This window comes from Peromyscus leucopus, chromosome 5, assembly GCF_004664715.2.
Source record: "Peromyscus leucopus breed LL Stock chromosome 5, UCI_PerLeu_2.1, whole genome shotgun sequence".
Classification (NCBI taxonomy): domain Eukaryota; kingdom Metazoa; phylum Chordata; class Mammalia; order Rodentia; family Cricetidae; genus Peromyscus; species Peromyscus leucopus.
In genome coordinates, this window is record NC_051067.1 from 65326495 (window position 1) to 65344827 (window position 18333).

At 44.5% G+C, this 18333-nt stretch overlaps 1 pseudogene; it reads right to left on the bottom strand.

Moving 5' to 3' along the window:
* Positions 1-9817: 9817 nt before the first annotated feature.
* LOC114688158 lies at positions 9818-10777 on the bottom strand (annotated as a pseudogene).
* Between the last annotated feature and the right edge of the window lie 7556 nt (positions 10778-18333).

Sequence of the window (18333 nt, forward strand, 5' to 3'; positions counted from 1 at the left end):
AAATTTTGGTAATGATTGCATTGAATCTGTAGATTGCTTTTGGTAGGATTGTCAGGATTGTCAGGATTTTGGTAGGATTTTTACTATGTTAATCCTACTGATCCATGAGCATGAGAGATCTTCCCATCTTCTGCTATCTTTTCAAGTTTTTTCTTCAAAGACTTGAAGTTTTTATCATATACGTCTTTCACTTGCTTGTGTAAGTTACCCCAAGATATTTTATGTTATTTGAGGCTATTGTGAAAGGTGTTGTTTCCCAGATTTCTTTCTTAGTCTGTCTGTCATTTGTATATAAGAGGGTTACTGACTTTTGTGAGTTAATTTTGTATCCTGCTACTTTGCTGAAAGTGTTTATCACTCCTACAGAATTTTTAGGGTCACTTATGTATATTAATTTGCAAATAAAGATACTTTACTTCCTTTCCAATTTGTATCTCCTTGATCTTCAGTTGCCTTATTGCTCTAGCTAAGGCTTCAAGTACTATATTGGATAGGTATGGAGAGAGTGGACAACTCGGTATTGTTCTTCACTTTAGTGGAGTTGCTTTGAGTTTCTCTCCATTTAAGTTAATATTGGCTATAGGCTTGCTGTAAACTGCCTTTATTATGTTGAGGTATATTCCTTGTATCCAAAATCTCTCCATAATTTTCATCATGAAGGGGTGTTGGATTTTGTCAAAAGCCTTTTCTGTATCTAATGAGATGATCATGTGGTTTATTCTTTTTATTTGTTTATATGGTGAATTATACTTATTTGTTTTTGAATATTTAACCATCTCTGCATTTCTGGGATGAAGCCTACTTGATCATGATGGATGATCTTTTTTGATGTGTTCTTGCATTTGCAAGTGTTTTATTGAGTATTTTCACATTTATATCTATAAGGGAGATTGGTCTACAATTCTCTTTCTTTGTTGGATCTTCATTTGGTTTGGATAGCAGGTAACTGTAGCCTCATAAAATGAATAGGTCAATGTTCCATGTGTTTCTATTTTGTGTACTAATTTGAGGAGTATTGGCACTGAAAGTCTGGTAGAATAAAATCATCTGGCCCTTTGCCTTTTTCTTGGTTGAGAAACTTTCTTTCCATTTCACTAGGGGGTCATCTCCTTCTCCTGTGTGTATGTTTCTATGAATGTCTTTCTCTTTATATTTTTATTTATTTATTTATTTATTTGTTTGTTTGTTTTTCAAGACTTTTTTTTTCTTTTGAGACATGGTTTCTTTGTGTAACTCTGGCTGTCCTGGAACTCTCTCTGTCCTGAAACCAGGCTAGCGTCGAACTCACCGAGATCTGCCTGCCTTTTGTTTTTCCAAGTGCTGGGATTAAAGATGTGCACCACCACAGCCTGGCCATTTATTCCTTTTAAAAATAATTCTGTATTTATCACCATCCAAACTTTATGTGGGCATATCTGAGTCATGGGAAACAGTTATTTGGATTGTGTTGTGTAGTTACTTCTGAGCTGGAACATTCTGAAACTCTTGGGAGAGAAACGAGGGGCTCATAAGACTCAGGAAGCCAGTAAAACTTAGAAGGCTCAGGAAAATCATGAACCTTACCAGACTCAGGAAATTCAGAACGCTATGACTTTCCTGGTCCCTCCAGAAAGTTACCTAAGCAGTAAATGGTGGTGAAATGGAGACTTTTTTCTGAAGCCACCTGCAAGTCAGGCAAGGATCTCCAAGGATGCAGACCTCACGACTCTTTATCCATGTTGGAGTGAGTTTTTCACTGTTGCAGATGTCTTCGAACCACCCATGCTCCTGTAAGTAACTCCCTAAACTCCAAGGTACACTTGGGTAGAATTGTTTCTTTGGGTTATTGCTGGTGCTCTATCTGGGATGCGGACATTTGCTCATGTCACCCAGGAAAAGTCACATACCAGGAAATAAGAACTGAGTCACACAACCAACAACCATTAGGTTTAAACTTAAAAGATTTATTGATTTATTTTGTGTGTGTGTGTGTGTGTGTGTGTGTGTGTGTGTGTACACATGTGCATGTGCACATGCATGGATGCAAATATGAATACAGGTGTTCACATAGTCCAAAAGAGAGCATAGGGTCTCCTGAAACTGGAGTTAAAGGCTCTTTTGAGCTGCTTGATGCTGGTGGTGGGAACTGAACTTGGGTCCATAGCAAGAGTAGTATGTGTTCTCAACTGCTGAGCCACCTCTGCAGTCCCTAGATTTGAACTTCAGTCGGTTTGGGGCTGAGTGCTCCCGTTCCCATTATGTCACACAAGCTCCTTTTGCTTTTGTTCATCTTCTTGCACATTGGTATCTAGCTGCCCTGCCAGGTTCCTTCCTTCAAGTCTCGTCCTCCTTTCTTTCTCTCCCTTAGAGGTTTTCCAGAAGCCACGCCTTACCAGAGGGAGACGGAATGATAAAGTGAAGGCCGTGTTGGCTGTGGTGAGGCTCGGCTTTTGCTTGGCCCGCCAGGTTCCTCGATGTGGTCCAGAGCCTTTGATGGCTCCAGCCGTCAGGAGATGAAGCTTGTTGCTTACAGGTCCTTCTGATGCTTCGGTTTGATGGAGGGGAGAGGACGAGTAAGTCTGGGTTGACTGAAAGTTGAATTTCTAGTTCCTTCTCAAGCGTTCGGTGAGCTAGCCTCATTTTTTTTTTTTTTTTTTTGGATATGAAACTGAACAGTTGAGGGTTAACAAAACTTGGCTCTATGTTCCACTTGCAGATCTTCCAGTCTGAGCGTTTTGCATCCCACCCAAGAATTCATATCACTCAACCAGACCAAGGCTATGCTTCGAGGACTTGGATCTGGACTGTAAAGTTGGGGTCCTTTGACTCCTGGCTCGAAACGCCTGCTTCTTAATTTACTCCTCTCCGGCAGCTTGCATCTGGCTTTCATCCTGAGACTTCAGAACTTGATACTGATTCTTTCCTTCTGTTTTCTAGCCTAGAATTGTCCTTTTTGCTGTTCTAGATTCTCGGCCTTGACCAGGGCTGAGAAACATAATTGGGTTTTTGCTGAGTATGCGCATCCTTGGTGCTCTGTACCATTGACTACTGAACATTAGCCAAGGAGATATAATTAGTCTCAGAGTTCCTTGTCTCCTCAGTTCTTTCAAGCAAGTCACCCCATAGATGTCTGTACTTGGCCAAAGGGTGTACACGGTTGAAAATGCATATGTAGAGGGGTACTCAAAGAGCCGGCACCATTGGTAGAAGCCTGGACAGAAAAAGTAAAAGGGAGGGCAGAGTCCTATTGCTTGTGACATCAATGAGATCAGCTGTGAACACCATCTGTTGTGGCCTGAGTGTGAAATGTCCCCTACAGGTCCATGTATTTGAACAGTTGGTCCCCAGCTGGTGGCACATTTCCGGGAGACTGCAAGACATTTTGAACATTCGAGCTATCCAGTAAACACGGGGCTGTAGAGTTGGTGCTTATGGGTCATAGCTCAAGCTCTGGTTTGGCCTGACCTCTCTGCTTTTGATCCTCTGAGATAAGAGCAAGCTATTCTGCAAGTTCCTGTCCCACAGAAGGTGTTGTCTCTGTCATGCCTTCCATACTGTGAGCCAAAATGAATGTGTCTTTCCTTAAGTTGTTTGCTGTCAGATATTCGGTCACAGTGACACGAAAAGTGACTATCACATCATCTTTCTGTTTCCACGCTTGTGTGAAGAGTCTTGAGCAATGCTCCTGCCTGTGTGTGCTACTCCAGGCTGTAAGCTTACTCGTAGAAAGGAAAAGTTTGAGTTAGCACCCACTTCTTCCTGATTGTGGCATGCTGAGTTTCCAGCTGTGAATTCCCTTAGAGGCAGGGAAGCATTTCTCCCTCCTAAGTCACTCAAGACTTTTATTTTCGCTCAGCTTTGCAAAGCACTGTCCCTCCATTTCCATAACGCACCTGTGGTCAGCCCCTACTCCTCAGGGCATGATAAACAGGAAGGAGCCTGCCCGGCTCCTCTCTGCCTGGCTCCTCTCTGCCCTGAAGGCAGGTCTTGGGAGTTGCCTGCCTATCTTCATCAAGCAGCTGGGACAGCTGGGACAAGGATACTAGAGAAAGGGTCAGCACCTCCTGGGAGTCTGGAACTTTAGCATAGACATCTGTGCTCTCAGGACAGGGACTCAGTGTCACAACTGCTGTGGGGAATTGTGTTATCATTCTGGCTCACTCAGAGCGGGTGTACTTAGGATTCCCTCATACAGCCTCTTCCTGAATTCTTCTTTTCCAGCTTCAGAAGCTTTGCCATTTTCCTGGGAGAGTCACTCCTGCCTGGCTTTGCCCTCTGTTCTCAGTGCAGCGGCCTACAACCTGATAATATGTTTAATTATAAAACGTTCCTCCACAAGACCATGTGTTTAAATGCTTCGTTTCTTGATGGTGGCACTATTTTGCAAGGTTCGAGAAACTCTCAGAGGTGAAGCCTAGATGGAGGAAGTAAGTCACTGAGGGCATCCTTTTGAAGGCTTCATCTCCCAGCCTGCCTTCTTCTCTCTTCCTATCCACCCTGAAATGATCTCTCTTCTGCCACATGTTCCCACAGCCATGATGTTCTGCTTAAGTGATGAAACCAAGTGACTGTGGACTGATCCTTCTCTAATCCTGAGCGAAATAAATCTTTTCCTCTTTCATACTATTCACTTTGTTATCTTGGTCATAGCTTTGTGAAAGTAACTAATACTCTGAGTTCATTTCTCTCAAAGCTTGTTATTATGTTCATTTCAGTTCAAGTATCTTACAACTCCCTCTTGCTATATGGCTGTTTTTAAAGATTTGTTTTTATTTTGTGCATATGTGTAAGTGCCTGCATGTATGTATGTACACTACTGTGTACAGGAGCCCGAGGAAGCCCAAAGAGGGCGTCAGATCTCCCTGGAACTGGAATTACAGGAAGGAGGTTGTAAGCTGCCATGTGGGTGCTGGGAACTGAACCCAGGTCCTCTGTAAGAAGTGCTGGGCCAACTTTAGTTCTTGCAGTGTGGATGATTCTTACAAGAACTAAAGAAGGTCTCGCAAGGCAGGTCTCCACTTCCAGTTGTTACAGGCAAGCAAAGCAAATACCAGCTTCTGGTTTTACGGAAAGCTGGGCTCTGGCCCACAGGCACCTCTGCAGGTCTGCCCACTGTCCTTCCCTCTGTGGATGACTAGAGAAGGGAGATTCAAGTGTCACAGCAGCCTCTGTGAGCTCTGTAGCCTTGCCTTATTTTCTTTTACATATAGAGTGTTGTTTGTGCCTGGCTGTGAGTAGAATAAACCCTTTCTACTATTTGTAATTAGAGACGAGAAAGCACTTACTTTCATCAAAAATTTTTAAGTAGATTGTTGTCTTGGTCACTATTCTATTGCTAGGAAGAGACACCATGACCAAGGCAACCCATAAGAGAAAGCATTTAACTGGGCGCTTGCTTACAGTTTCAGAGGGTTAGTCCGTTTTCATGGAAGGAAGCAGACAGGCATGGTGCTGGAGCAGTAACTGAGAGCCTGACATCCTCATCCAGGCAGCAGGCAGAGAGACACTGGGCCTGCTGTGGGCTTTTGAAAGCTTAAAGTCCACCCCAGCAACACACCTCCTCTAACAAGGACACACTTATTCCAACAAGGCCATGCCTCCTAGTGCTTCCAAACACGTCACCAACTGGGAATCAAGCATTCAAATGTATGAGCCTTTGGGGGTCATTCTCATTCAAACCACCACACCTGTCTTAGTGACAGCTGAAATCTCACCTCACTTTCTTCTTTGGTAATCATGACAGCATGGCCATCAACCAACCACATTCTTCTGCTGTGGCATTCCTTAAAGTTTCAAGGCACTAGAGGTGGTGACTGGAGTATTTTGTGTGTGTGTGTGTGTGTGTGTGTGTGTGTGTGTGTGTGTAAAGTCATTTAGACATTCTCTAGTACATCCAACGTGGATGAGTCCAGTGAAGTGTTATTTAACAGCAACCTTTAGAAAATTAAAAAGTATCCATTGAGTATCCACTAACAACACAGGAAAGGTATAGATCATGAATGACAGATGGGGTATGGCTCAGTTTGGTAGAGTGCGTGGATAGCATGCAGAAGCCCTTGATTCAATCCCCAACACTGCACAAATCTGATATGGGACACATGCTTGAGGTGCCAGCACTTGGGAGACAGAGGCAGGAGAATCAGGAGTTTAAGCTGATCCTTGGTACAAACTGAGTTCCAGGCTAGCCTGAGATACTTAAGGCTCTGCAGGCTCTTAGCCTTGGCTATCCCAGGAAAGATTTTATGGGAGAAAGCTACAACAATGCTAAAGACTTTCTTAAACCAGGACCTGTCTCAATTGCTCTTTTGGTTTTACAGGAGATGAAGAATGGCCACACTGGGTCTCAAGATGTCATTGAAATGAACAAGCTATTGGCTACAGATTTCCCACTGACACCTCAGCCCTAACACACAGTTCTATTCCTAGCCCGTGTCCTTCAGAAAACCCAGCTTGCCCTTCTCCCTAAAGCAGTCACGACAGAAATGGCTTGTCTTGTATCATCCTATTCGTTTTCACGTAGGAATTTAATTATACTTATATTAGACATCAGTACATTTCTTTGTATATCTGTTGATCAGTACAATCCACAGAGCTCTCTTCATTCCCTCTCCTCCTCATTTCCTCTTTCTTCTTCCTGCTCCTTTCTCTTGTTGAGACAGGGTGGCTCTAAGCTCTTAGGCTGAACTGTTCCTTCTGCCTTAGCTTACCAGGTAGCTAGGACCACAGGTACATGCCACCACAACCTAGCCAGAATGTTTAAAGTTTTCCAACTGAACCCTGAGGATCAGCATGGCCGAAATAATACATGAATAATAATAATAATAATAATAATAATAATAATAATAATAATAATATGTGAAAAGACCCAGGATCCAGGTAAACTGTTTAATCTTTCGTGCTTCTATTTTGTTTTGTTTTGTTTTTGTTTTTCCAAGACAGGGTTTCTCCATGTAGTTTTGGCGCCTGTCCTGGATCTTGCTCTGTAGACCAGGCTGGCCTCGAACTCACTAAGATCCTCCTGGCTCTGCCTCCCGAGTGCTGGGATTAAAGGCGTGTGCCACCACCACCTGGCTGAGGGAGGGCCATTACAAGCAGGACTGAAAACTACGCATTACCTTTATTATCAAGACAGTGGTGGTGAGCTGTGAGGACAGAACCTGCCTTATTCAGCTCTGTGTTCCCGTGACTTAGTGCTTATCACATAGTTGTACTTTTAAAAAATGACAGTGAAATAACAAATGATATTGAAAGAATTGAAGTAGCATGCACTATTATTAGATGATTTATCCTCTCCCATCTCAGCCTTCAAAGATCTGGATATGAATAAGAGGACTCATTAGAAAAACTGGAAAGAAAGAGACACATGAATTAACTCTTACTTAACAGAAAAGTATTGCTTAACAAAATTCACCCACCTTCTCCAATAAAGAGGCAAACAGGGAATAGTTAATGCAAATTCAAATTAAAAATAGCAATGGATAATTTATGCATGGATATTTTTCAGCCATGGATCCTCTCAAATAGCTTCAGTGTTGAGTGCTTTGGATAGATGATGCCAGAGCTTCCATATGTAGGGCAAAAAGCACAGAGGAGAAAAAAAAATACCAGGGATATCATGCTTCTGATGCATTATCTTTGAAGGTCCCAAAATAATTCTTTTTAGGGTAGAATATCCATTTTGAAAAGACTCAACTTGGGGTAGGCAGCGCTCCATCAGCAGATGTAGGTCACCCGTATATAGACAGTGAACCCAACACCCTTTGAGCCTTTCCTTAAGTCTGTAAACGAGACTGGCCCAGGTGACCTTGGAGGAGCTTTCAACTGTGTTCTGTGACAGTATCAAAATATCAGACCTATGTCTAAGACAGTGGTTCTTAACCTTCCTAATGTTACAAACCCCTAATACAGTTCCTCGTGTTGTGGTGACCCCCAACCATAAAATGCTTTTCATTGCTATTTCATAACTAATTTTGCTACTGCTGTCAATTGTAATGTAAATATCTGATATGCAGATGATCTTAGGTGACCCTTGGGAAAAGGTTATTTCACCCACAAAGGGGTCGCAATCCATTGAGAACCAATGGACTAGAAGCAGAGACTCTCTTTCTGAACACTTTTCCTCTGTTCAGGATTACAGCTTTTAAAAAATAAATTAACATTTAAAAATTTGTGTGTGTGTGTGTGTGTGTGTGTGTGTATGTGTGTGTTTGAAATACGGTTTTAGTATGTAGCCCAGGTTAGTCTCAAACTCACAATTCTACTGTCTCTGCCTCCAGAGTATTATAACTACAAACGTGTGCTGCCTCACTGGGATTGGATTTACCCCTGAGAGAGGCTACGAGGTTCACTTTTGGAATCCACTAAATGGCTGTTTCAAGAGAATTTGTTTTGCTCAATTCTTACCTTGAGAACTGAGGTGACAGACATGCTGCTGCTGTTCTGGAAGATGGGAGCAGACCCAGCCTTTCCTCCCTTTTATCCTTCCAGATGCCAAGTCCACACTCCCTCTGTTTTAGGAGCCTGGCTGTCATTATCCACCCCCCAGTCCACACTCGTGCTCTGTGGGATCTCTCTCTGTCTCTCTCTCTATACACACACACACACACACACACACACACACACACACACACCACCACCAACAACAACAACAACAACAACAAAACCTTAATTGAACAGGTACCTAAAAACAAGATTGTTTTGTCACTGTCTAGGAAAATGATTTTCAAGTGTTACTTAAACAACAAAAAAATCTTTGAGACATTAATTACACATGATTCTGAGCATATAAAACCATAAAAGATCGGCAGCAGTTTGAGGACAGACATAGAAAAACTGAGAGTTCAATGCTGTGGAATATTATTTTAAGATATGTTACATTGGTTTATGCTGTGGAACATTCGTTTTAATGATGCAAGGACGGGTTGTATTCTTTTTTTTATTTTTTATTTTTTATTTTACAAAGCCAAACCCCAACGATCTTTATTATCCTGCTCAAGCAGGACCACTTCTCTAACCAGTGAGATCCACTGGATCCAGGATGAGGTGTGAACTCAGTAGACTGTCTCTCAAAGAAAGGATTGAAAAAAAATAATGTATCTGCCTACCTTGTAAAAGACACAACATTCTCCAGCGTTGCAGAGAAATACAATCTGTGTGAATTCAGCCGATAAAAAGCAGCACCCTGGGGTTGGTCCCCAGTATCACACACACAAACCAACACCTGGCAGTCTGCTGTGGGAACCCCAACTCCACAGGTACTACAAGAAAACCTCCCACCCTCATTTAAAACAAACACAAACCCTACCCTCTGCCCTGCTCAGCTTTACCACTTGCTTAAGGCAAAGGCCTGAACAAGCAGCAGGATGGATAGTGGCCACTCCTCCTGGGCCAGGAAAACACACTCGCTCCCTTTGTAACAGGAAACAGATCCTCAAAGACTGCAAAAGACCCAAGGGCTCCTTGAGACAGAGGCCTTTTGAAGAACACACCTGGACACCTTGTAACCACTCCATCCAAAGGCAAAAGTAAACAGCGGCAGACACCAAACTTAGCTCATCAAAAACCATCTCTCCCCCAACCCAACACAGCTCACAGAGGACAAGTCTGTGACCACCAGTCTGTGACCACCAGTCTGTGAGAAGTGGGCGTGTTTGGCCAGGCCGCCTTGCCTGGCCTGGAGAGTTCAAGCCTAGCGCCAGTCAGAAGAGGTCTGGCTGCCGAAGCTGTGGTTTCTGCGGCCTGGCTGGCTCGTGGCTGCTTTACAAAGATCTCTCCATTTTCTTCACTCACACGGGAACTTAAGAACAGGGACATTTTCAGTGACTTCTAAACTGGCCAATGCTTCAGCGGCCTCTCAGAAACTCTGCTGGAGACAGGCGGCCTGCACTGCAAGATCACAGCTCCTTCCAGTTGATGGGCCTCTTGCCAGACTTCTGGAGCAGTTGATTGGCTTTAGAAAAATGTCTGCATCCAAAGAAACCCCTGTACACCGACAACGGGGAGGGAGGTATGGGCTGTTTGCAGGACACGGTGATGCTTCCTCTCAATGGCACAGCCCGAACCCCAGAGTAGGAAGACAAGGCCATTCAGGTTCTGATTTAGCCAGGACACAACTGCATCCGTGAATTGCTCCCAACCCCGCTCCTTATGGGAACTGGCTTGGTGGGCGCGGACGGCGAGGACAGCATTGAGGAGCAGGACACCTTGTCTGGCCCACCCCGATAAATTCCCATGACCAGGATGAACAAAACCACAGGATGTCTGTGGACAGCTCTTTAAAAATATTTTCCAATCTGGGTGGAGGTGGAACTGGTCTTTGGACACGGAAGTAGAGCCCGTGAGCCTGATTAGGTCCGTGATAGGGATCCTGTCCCGGAATGACAACTTTCACATGTCGGATGTCACACATCTGGGTCCACGTGAACACCTGCTCCGGGGGTGGATAGACCTTGTGATGTTTTCTTTCTTAAGCAACAAATCCCATGAGCTTAATGAAGTATGGCTTCCCGAACTCTCCATACAGCTGCTGCTTCCAGCACGTTGCAAGTCTGAGCAGGGCCAAGCGGCCTTGTTCCTCTGGATACGGACAAGCTGCTCCGTGCTGAGTGGCGAGGAGGGCGCCGAGGCCTGGCCTGCTCATCCTGCTCGACTCGGGTCTTCTTGCCTCCTACCCCCCAACCCCCACGCTCATCGCCAACCCCAAAGGCCGTGGCCCCAAGACGTCCATGACCCACATGGGCTCAGCCTAGCTGCTTAGGCGCTCCGCCCACCTACGTGCCCTGGGGTTGCATTCTTTCATGTTGCATTTGTTTAACTCTGTGAAGCTGTGTTACTTTGCCTGTCTAAAACATTTGATTGGTCTAATAAAGTGCTGAACAGCTGATAGCTGGGCAGAGAAAGGATAGGTGGGGCTGGCAGGCAAAGAGAATAAATAGAAGGAGAAAGAGGAGGATCAAAAAGAAGGAAAGGGAAATGGAGGAGAGGTAGACTCCAGGGGCCAGCTACCCAGACACACAGCCAGACACTGAATAAGAAGGAAAGAAAAGATACATTGAAACAGAGAAAGGTAAAAGCCCAGTGGCAAAAGATAGACAGGATAATTTAAGTTAGCTGGCAAGAAACAAGCCAAGCTAAGGCCAGACATTTATAAGTAATAATAAGTCTCTCTGTATATTTATTTGGCAGCTGGGTGGCGGGCCCCCCAAAAAGCAAAAGAGTGAAAGAGAAAAAAAAAAAACCCACAACCAACAACAGTTCAAGGCCAGCCTGCACCACACAGAGACATACTGTCTCTGAACAAACAAATAAGCTGGTGAGACCCTCTGTTGGGTAAAGCACCTGTGGGGTCAGCCTAGTGACAGAAGTTCTGTGCTCAGAACCCACATAGAGGTGGTAAGAGAGAACCGACTCCATATGTGCTGGGGCAGGTACCCACCGCGTGACACATAATATATGATAGATAAAATAAAGTTTTAAATGCACAGTAGGGCCAGAAAAATGATTTGGTGGGTGAAGGCATCTCCTACAAGTCCTATGGCCTGAGTTCAACGTGACCCCAAATGGTGGAAGAAGAGAAACTCCTAAAAGTTTCCCGCTGACCTTCATATGCACACACCTATGAGAGGCACATGGGTGCAAACACACACACACACACACACACACACACACACACACACTCAAATAAAACAAAGAAGCAATAGTGTCATAGATAAATGAGATGGGAAGAAAGCTAGCTTTCTTGACTTCCCTCCTCAGGGAACTCTGATGAACTTCAGAATAATTTTAAAATTGATTGCTCTAGGAATGGAAGAGAGGGATTATGGGAGACATAAACATCAAGGGAAACTATCTGCCTTAGTCGTATCCCTTAGATATGACAATTGAGGGGCAAGAGGAAATAAGCGAGCTTAGACCTGCTTCTAAGACAGCTCTGCTTTTAGTGCTTTAATTTTCATAATTAAGGACCCATTAGGATCTGGGTCAAGTGGAGAAAAAAATAAAGGAAAAGAAAGTGGAATGTGAAACCAGAGGATGAGTCATAGAGAATGGTATATTTACCAGAACTAGATCCAAGTAAAAGATGAACAGGAAATGTCCAGCATCACAGTATGCAGCAGACACATAGAATGAGTTCTCTTCCAATACACCAAAAATACAGACCTTTTCATCCAGTTTGCAGCCAGAACCAGAGAGCACCCTATTGTCTTTAATGTGGACTTTCTTGCTGTGTTTAATCTCTCTCTCTGTGTGTGTGTGTGTGTGTGTGTGTGTGTGTGTGTGTGTGTGTGTCGAGGTGCTCATGCATGTGTGTGTGTACAGATGTTCATGCATGTATGTGTATGTGTGTATGTCAGAGGTGGATGTCAGTTGTTTCTATCTGTTTTTTTTGAGACCAAGTTGATAGCATTCAGACTCATTTTTTGGAATCCTGGCCAATAAGTAGATAATACCCTCACCTGCCCAGTTCTGATGTCACCTTACATAAAGCCCACTTAAAAAGAAAAGTCCTCATCCCCCTTCTCTCTCTCTCTCTCTCTCTCTCTCTCTCTCTCTCTCTCTCTCTCCTTTCTCCTTCCCTCCATTCCCTCTCCCCTCCCCCCAAAACCACTCTCCACGTGGACATGTGTTTGCATGGTGTGAGTGACTTTCCACCGCCTCTGAGTCTGCAGAGTGTGTCTCCCTCACTCACCAGGGCACCTTGGCCCAATCCACCAAGGCCTCCCGAGCGCCGTATCATAACACAAGTCTGTCACTGAGCTGGTAGCTCACTGTTTTAGTAAGAAATGCCACTGTAACCATGACGTGTAACAAATCTGACTTAGACTCAAATACACCATACACTTTTCTTCCTTAGTTCTTTAGTGGGGCAGGGCAACCTTTGTCTATTGATGAAAAACTGCCATGTTGTTCCTGAGGTGGGACATGGCTGTCAGGCCAGCAGTTGGAAGGTAGAGGCAGGAAGACAGGCTAGCACAAGCCACATAGCTAGATCTTATCTCAAGTAGGTTGTTGACATTTCTGGTCATAGGAAACAACAAATGTTCAGTCCTGTGAACAGTCAATGAACAGTCAAATTTTCTTTCTTTCTTTCTTTCTTTCTTTCTTTCTTTCTTTCTTTCTTTCTTTCTTTCTTTTCTTTCTTTCTTTGCAGTAAGCCTTTTCTTTTCTTCCTAGGAGGGGCAGCAGCCTTAATGGAGACCATGATGTGAGAAGGCCAGCTGTGGTCTGTGTCCCTTCCTCTTGTGTCTTTAGTTTCTTTGCTCATACACGTTGTGGCCCCTTTGCCCAGAGCCTGACAGTAGTCAGCGGAGTGAGTGGATGAAGCTGGAGTTCACAGTCCAGCGTTGTTCAAAGAGCTCATCAGGAAAAGCCCCCACCAGAAGTGAGCTATGAGCTGGAGGAGCAGTTCCCAGACACTGTCTTTGAAAATCCTGCACATGACATACACCACCATCAAATTCCAGGAATTTGATGGTCCTTTCCTTCTCTGATCCATTTAAAGGGTTCTTCTGAGACTAAGTCCTCTGTAAAGGAGGGAAAGTTGGGGTTGGGGAGACGGGTCAGTGGGTAATAATGCTTGCCATGAAAAGGTAAGGACCTGAGTTCAAATCCCCAGAGTCCACAGAAAAACCAGACCCATGTGCAAACATCTGTTAGAGCATCCCTACTACAGGGAGATGGGAAGTGGAGACAGAATGATCCCCAGAGTCTCACCGGTCAGCTAGCCGTAACATACAGTGGGAAAACAATCAAGAGACCGTGTCTCAAATGAGATGGACACCCAGTGCTGTCCCCTGACATCCACATGCCTGCTCTGTTACTCATGTCTACATTCACACATGCTAATGTGCACACAGGCACACATATCACACTGTATATGTACACACACAAGTGAAAAAAAAACAAGAGAAGGAAAGCTGGTGTACTGGCTGATTTTGTGTGTCACCTTGACACAAGCTAGAGTCATCAGAGAGGAAGGAGCCTCAGTGGAGGAAAGGCCTCCATGAGATCCAGCTGTAAGGCATTTTCTCAATTAGTGATCAATGAGGGGAGGGCCCAGCCCCTGGTGGGTGGTGCCATCCCTGGGCTGGTGGTCCTGGGTTCTATAAGAAAGCAGACTGAACAAGCCATGGGGAGCAGCCAATAAGCAGCACCGCTCCATGGCCTCTGCATCAGCTCCTGCCTTCAGGATCCTGCCCTGTTTTGAGTTCCTTTAGTGATGAACAGTGATGTGGAAGTATAAGCTCAATAAACCCCTTCCTCCCCAACTTGATTTTTGGTCAAGGTGTTTGGTCACATCAGTAGAGTCCCTGACTAAGATAGCTGGGTCTGGGGATGTAGTGTTTGACTAGAATGCACAGAGTCCTAGGTTCGAACCCTAGCACCTCACGAACCAGGTATGGGGGTGCATACCTCTAATATTAACACAGGTAGGGAAGGAGGATCAGAAATTAATACACCAATCTAAGGTACATGGGACATGAAAGAGAGAGGGAGGGAGGGAGAGAGGAGGAGAGTGGGGGGGGAGGCTCGTAGTTAAATCTGCATTTGACCTCTCTCCTCATTGTCACTGCTGCCCTACTGTGGCCTTTCCACTTGGAAGTGCTCCTCCTCATCATTTTCTCTCACCTCAGGATCTGTCTCAAAGGTTCTTGCATTAAGTACCCCCTGGAGTTTCTCCGGCAGTTCTTTGGTCCTGGAACCTTGAAAATGGGCAGTGAGCAGGTGAAGAACGGACAGCCATGCAGACACATGTAGAGGGCATCTACCATCACGGGCAACCTGACACCTCTGGTATTTACTAGATTACAGCACAAGGGGGTCTCTGCAGGCAACTAGTCTCTGGCTGTAAACATCCTGGAGGAGGAAGCTGCAGTTGCTTTTTTTGTTTTGTTTTGGTTTGTTTGTTTTTTCAAGGCAGGGTTTCTCTGTGTAGCCCTGACTTTCCTGGAACTCAACTCGGTAAACCAGGCTGGCCTCAAATGTACAGAGAGCCGCCTGCCTCTGCCTCCCAGAGTGCTGGGATTACCTTAAAGGTGAGCGCCCCTACCACCCGGCTCAGTTGCTACTCTTTGCACACACTGATCATTCACTCACACTGCTGGGACTCCCCAGGAAAGCTTCGCCATCCATCTTGAGCCTCCCTCACCTCAGCGAGATCATAAGCCCAATAACAGAACCAAGGCTGATAAACCTCCTTGGTGTGGGAAGAAGCTGGCCAGCTTTGTGTGTGAGCAGCCTTACTTGTGAGGCGGTTTCAACATCTCCCTGAGAGGCAGAAGTCATGTAGCGCTAGCTGGTTCTGAGAGCCAGTGTGGAGCTCCACACCCAGAGCTGAGGGAATGGGAATAGGGAATTTTACTGACAGGATGTTCTGTTCATACCCGTTTTATGCAATTTAAAAACTTCATACTGTGACTTGGACCAACTGTGGAATCATCACCCTGTTACAATCTCACTTATCAACACACTAAGAGTATGACTAATAATGAATGTTTGGTGATGTGATTCTATCCACCTCGAAACCATCCAAGTGACTGTGTTAAAGGAAGCAAATAAGAGAATAATGGTATTTGTGAGTAATTTCACAGGATGTGGTGACTTCATGCACTAGAAATTTCTGGAATCCTGAATTCCCCAGGCAGGTCACTGCTCCAGGTCTCAGAGGACAGAGGTGTGAGGAGAAGTTTTGAAATAGCATTTCCCCCCCTAATTAGCTCAAAGGTTTTCTCAATGAGACAAAGAAAAGAAAACAGTATTACTATTCCTTTCCTGAAAACTGAGAGATTCTGATTCACAAGTAGATGCTGTCATCACACAGCTAGTGTCCCCAAGGGTAACTTTTATATAACATTAATTCAGTTAAAATAATTAACATTCAGATAGAAAACTCAAGATGTTCTATGAGGGTTGGTTCAACTCCACAATGTTTAGCTAGAGTTGCAGGCATAAGAAATAGCTGAAGAACCCAACTTGAGCATTTGCTTCGGAGTCCTTCTAACCAGGAAGATTGACAGGCAGACTCGCCCTGCCCTTGGTTCCAATGACCTCATCCCTACTTTTCTCAGGAAAATCTCTGACTTGACTTCATGAATGAGATCCAAGGCTTGCTTGTCCTTGGGAGCAGCTGAACTTCCAGTCACTAGGGGCCACTACAGCCCTTATCTTTTACTCTTCCATTGTCCTTAGACCACATAGGGCCAGGTCCCAGCAGGTCTCAGCAGAGAAGACAGCCATTCCTACAACGGAGAGCTGTGGTTGACATCCCAGACTCCTAAGCCAGGGGAGTTGGTTGTATGTTTATATTCTGTTCTTTGGGCTCATAGTATTCCTGGAGAATAAAGCAATCAAAATGTCAGTCACAGATGGACTGGTTCCTATGTAAATACATAGATGTCCCTGAAAGGTATATAAAAAGTTTCAAAGAGGTTATTAAGAAAAAGAAAGGTGCTGGGCAGTGGTGGTGCATGCCTTTGATCCCAGCGCTCGGCAGGCAGAGGTAGGTGGATCTCTGTGAGTTTGAGGCCAGCTTGAACTACACAGTGAGTTCCAGGACTGCCAGGGCTACACAGAGAAACCCTGTCTTGAAAAACAACAAAACAAAACAAAAAAAGGTTTTAAAAATAAAATTTTAAATGATGAGTAAATTAATTTAAAAGCTCATTTTCTATTTGGTGGAAGTTCCTTAGTGAAAGGATGGTAAATGGCGCTGATGCCAGCACTGGTTATCAGCAGAGAAGTCACGAGCCATGGCCACGACTACCAGAGTTACCCAGAGCTTTATTGGGAGGAAGAAGGGGATAGGAGAGACGAGAGCCAGGCCTGGAGAGAGAGACAGATGGAGGGGTGCAAAGCAGAGCAGGGAGCCGAGAGCAGAGAGAAAGGGTGGGGGTCCCCCTTGGGCTTTTTAAGGCGCTTACATAGTTGCCAGCGCCCCCTGATGATGTAAGATGCAAGACCGTGAGCTGCGTGTGTGCAGGAGTGAGGGCAGGCTCCTAACACTTAGATTAGTCCAATTTTGTAGAATCTATTGGAGCAAAACACAAGAAAAGAGTTTATATGTTGAATAAGGCAATTCTCAGAGTCAGAGTAGGTTCTAAAAATGCCAACCATCGTGATCACGTGACACAGAGTGGGTGGGGAATGTGGGGTAGGGAAAACAACCGGATTGGCTACAGCCTAGTCAGTCAATCAGGTGGTTAGCTCAGCGGCTCAGTTGTCACAGCTTGTGTACTTGGCCACAAGGCATTCATTTCACCAGCCACTTCAGTAACTGTGATTAAATTCTCTCAGTTTGGTCTGTTGGGACCAGTCCAGTCCAGTCTCATGGCCTCCTCTGTGTGTGTGTGTGTGTTATTTATTTGTTTTATTTATTTATTTATTTATTTATTTATTTATTTATTTATTTGAGACAGGATCTCACTTAGTAGTTCTGGCTGTCCTGAAACTCACTGTGTAGACCAAGCTGGCTTGGAATTCCCAGTGATCCTCTTGCCTCTGCCTCCCAAGGGCTGGGACTAAAGGCATGGACCACCATGCCTGGCTTATACAAAAAAACTTTTAAATATTGAACATTCAAAAAACATTTAAAAAATGTTTTCAGACAATTTCCATACCTTAGCTTTGATGGAAATCTATGTTTCCATTCCCTTCTTAACACTGAGGGCTAAGAAGTTTTCTCTGATGAGTGAGTTAGAGAAAGGCTATGATTAACATTAACAAAATTTGGGATTTGTATGTATTTTCTCTGTATCTATTGTGTAGAAATACCATAACTTAGGTAATGATTGGAGGACATGTAAAAGGCAGCATAATAAGAATCTGTTGTTTTGTTGTAATGGGCGATAGAGGTAATAATTGGGCAGCAGGAACTATACAGGTCTTACATTAAAATTTGCATCTACCCCCATAGGAGTCTGGCTCGACTCCCTGAGGAGTGTGTGCTGCAGTTATTTATCTTGGGAAACATAAGCATGCTCCACAGGCCTGTGTTCTACCGTGCTTTGCAAAATGTAACGCCCAAAGATGTCTCATTGTCACTGACTGGTTCATTTCTAGAGCTGAACTGGAGAGAGAGAGCCATTAGGTGTCGAGGTCTGTGAAGACGAGAGCAGAGTGAAAAGCCCTGCTCAAAAGACGACACCAGTGTGGAGTTAATCACGGCCACTAAGCTTCTGTTGCAAGATACTTGTTTACACTGTGTGAAGATGTATCTATGCTTTGCCTCACCTGCCTAAGGCACCTGATTGGTTTAATAAAAAGCTGAATGGCCAATAGCTAGGCAGGGGAGGTTAGACGGGACTTCTAGGCAGAGAGAATTCAGGGAGGGGGTGAATCTAGGTGCATGGGAGATGA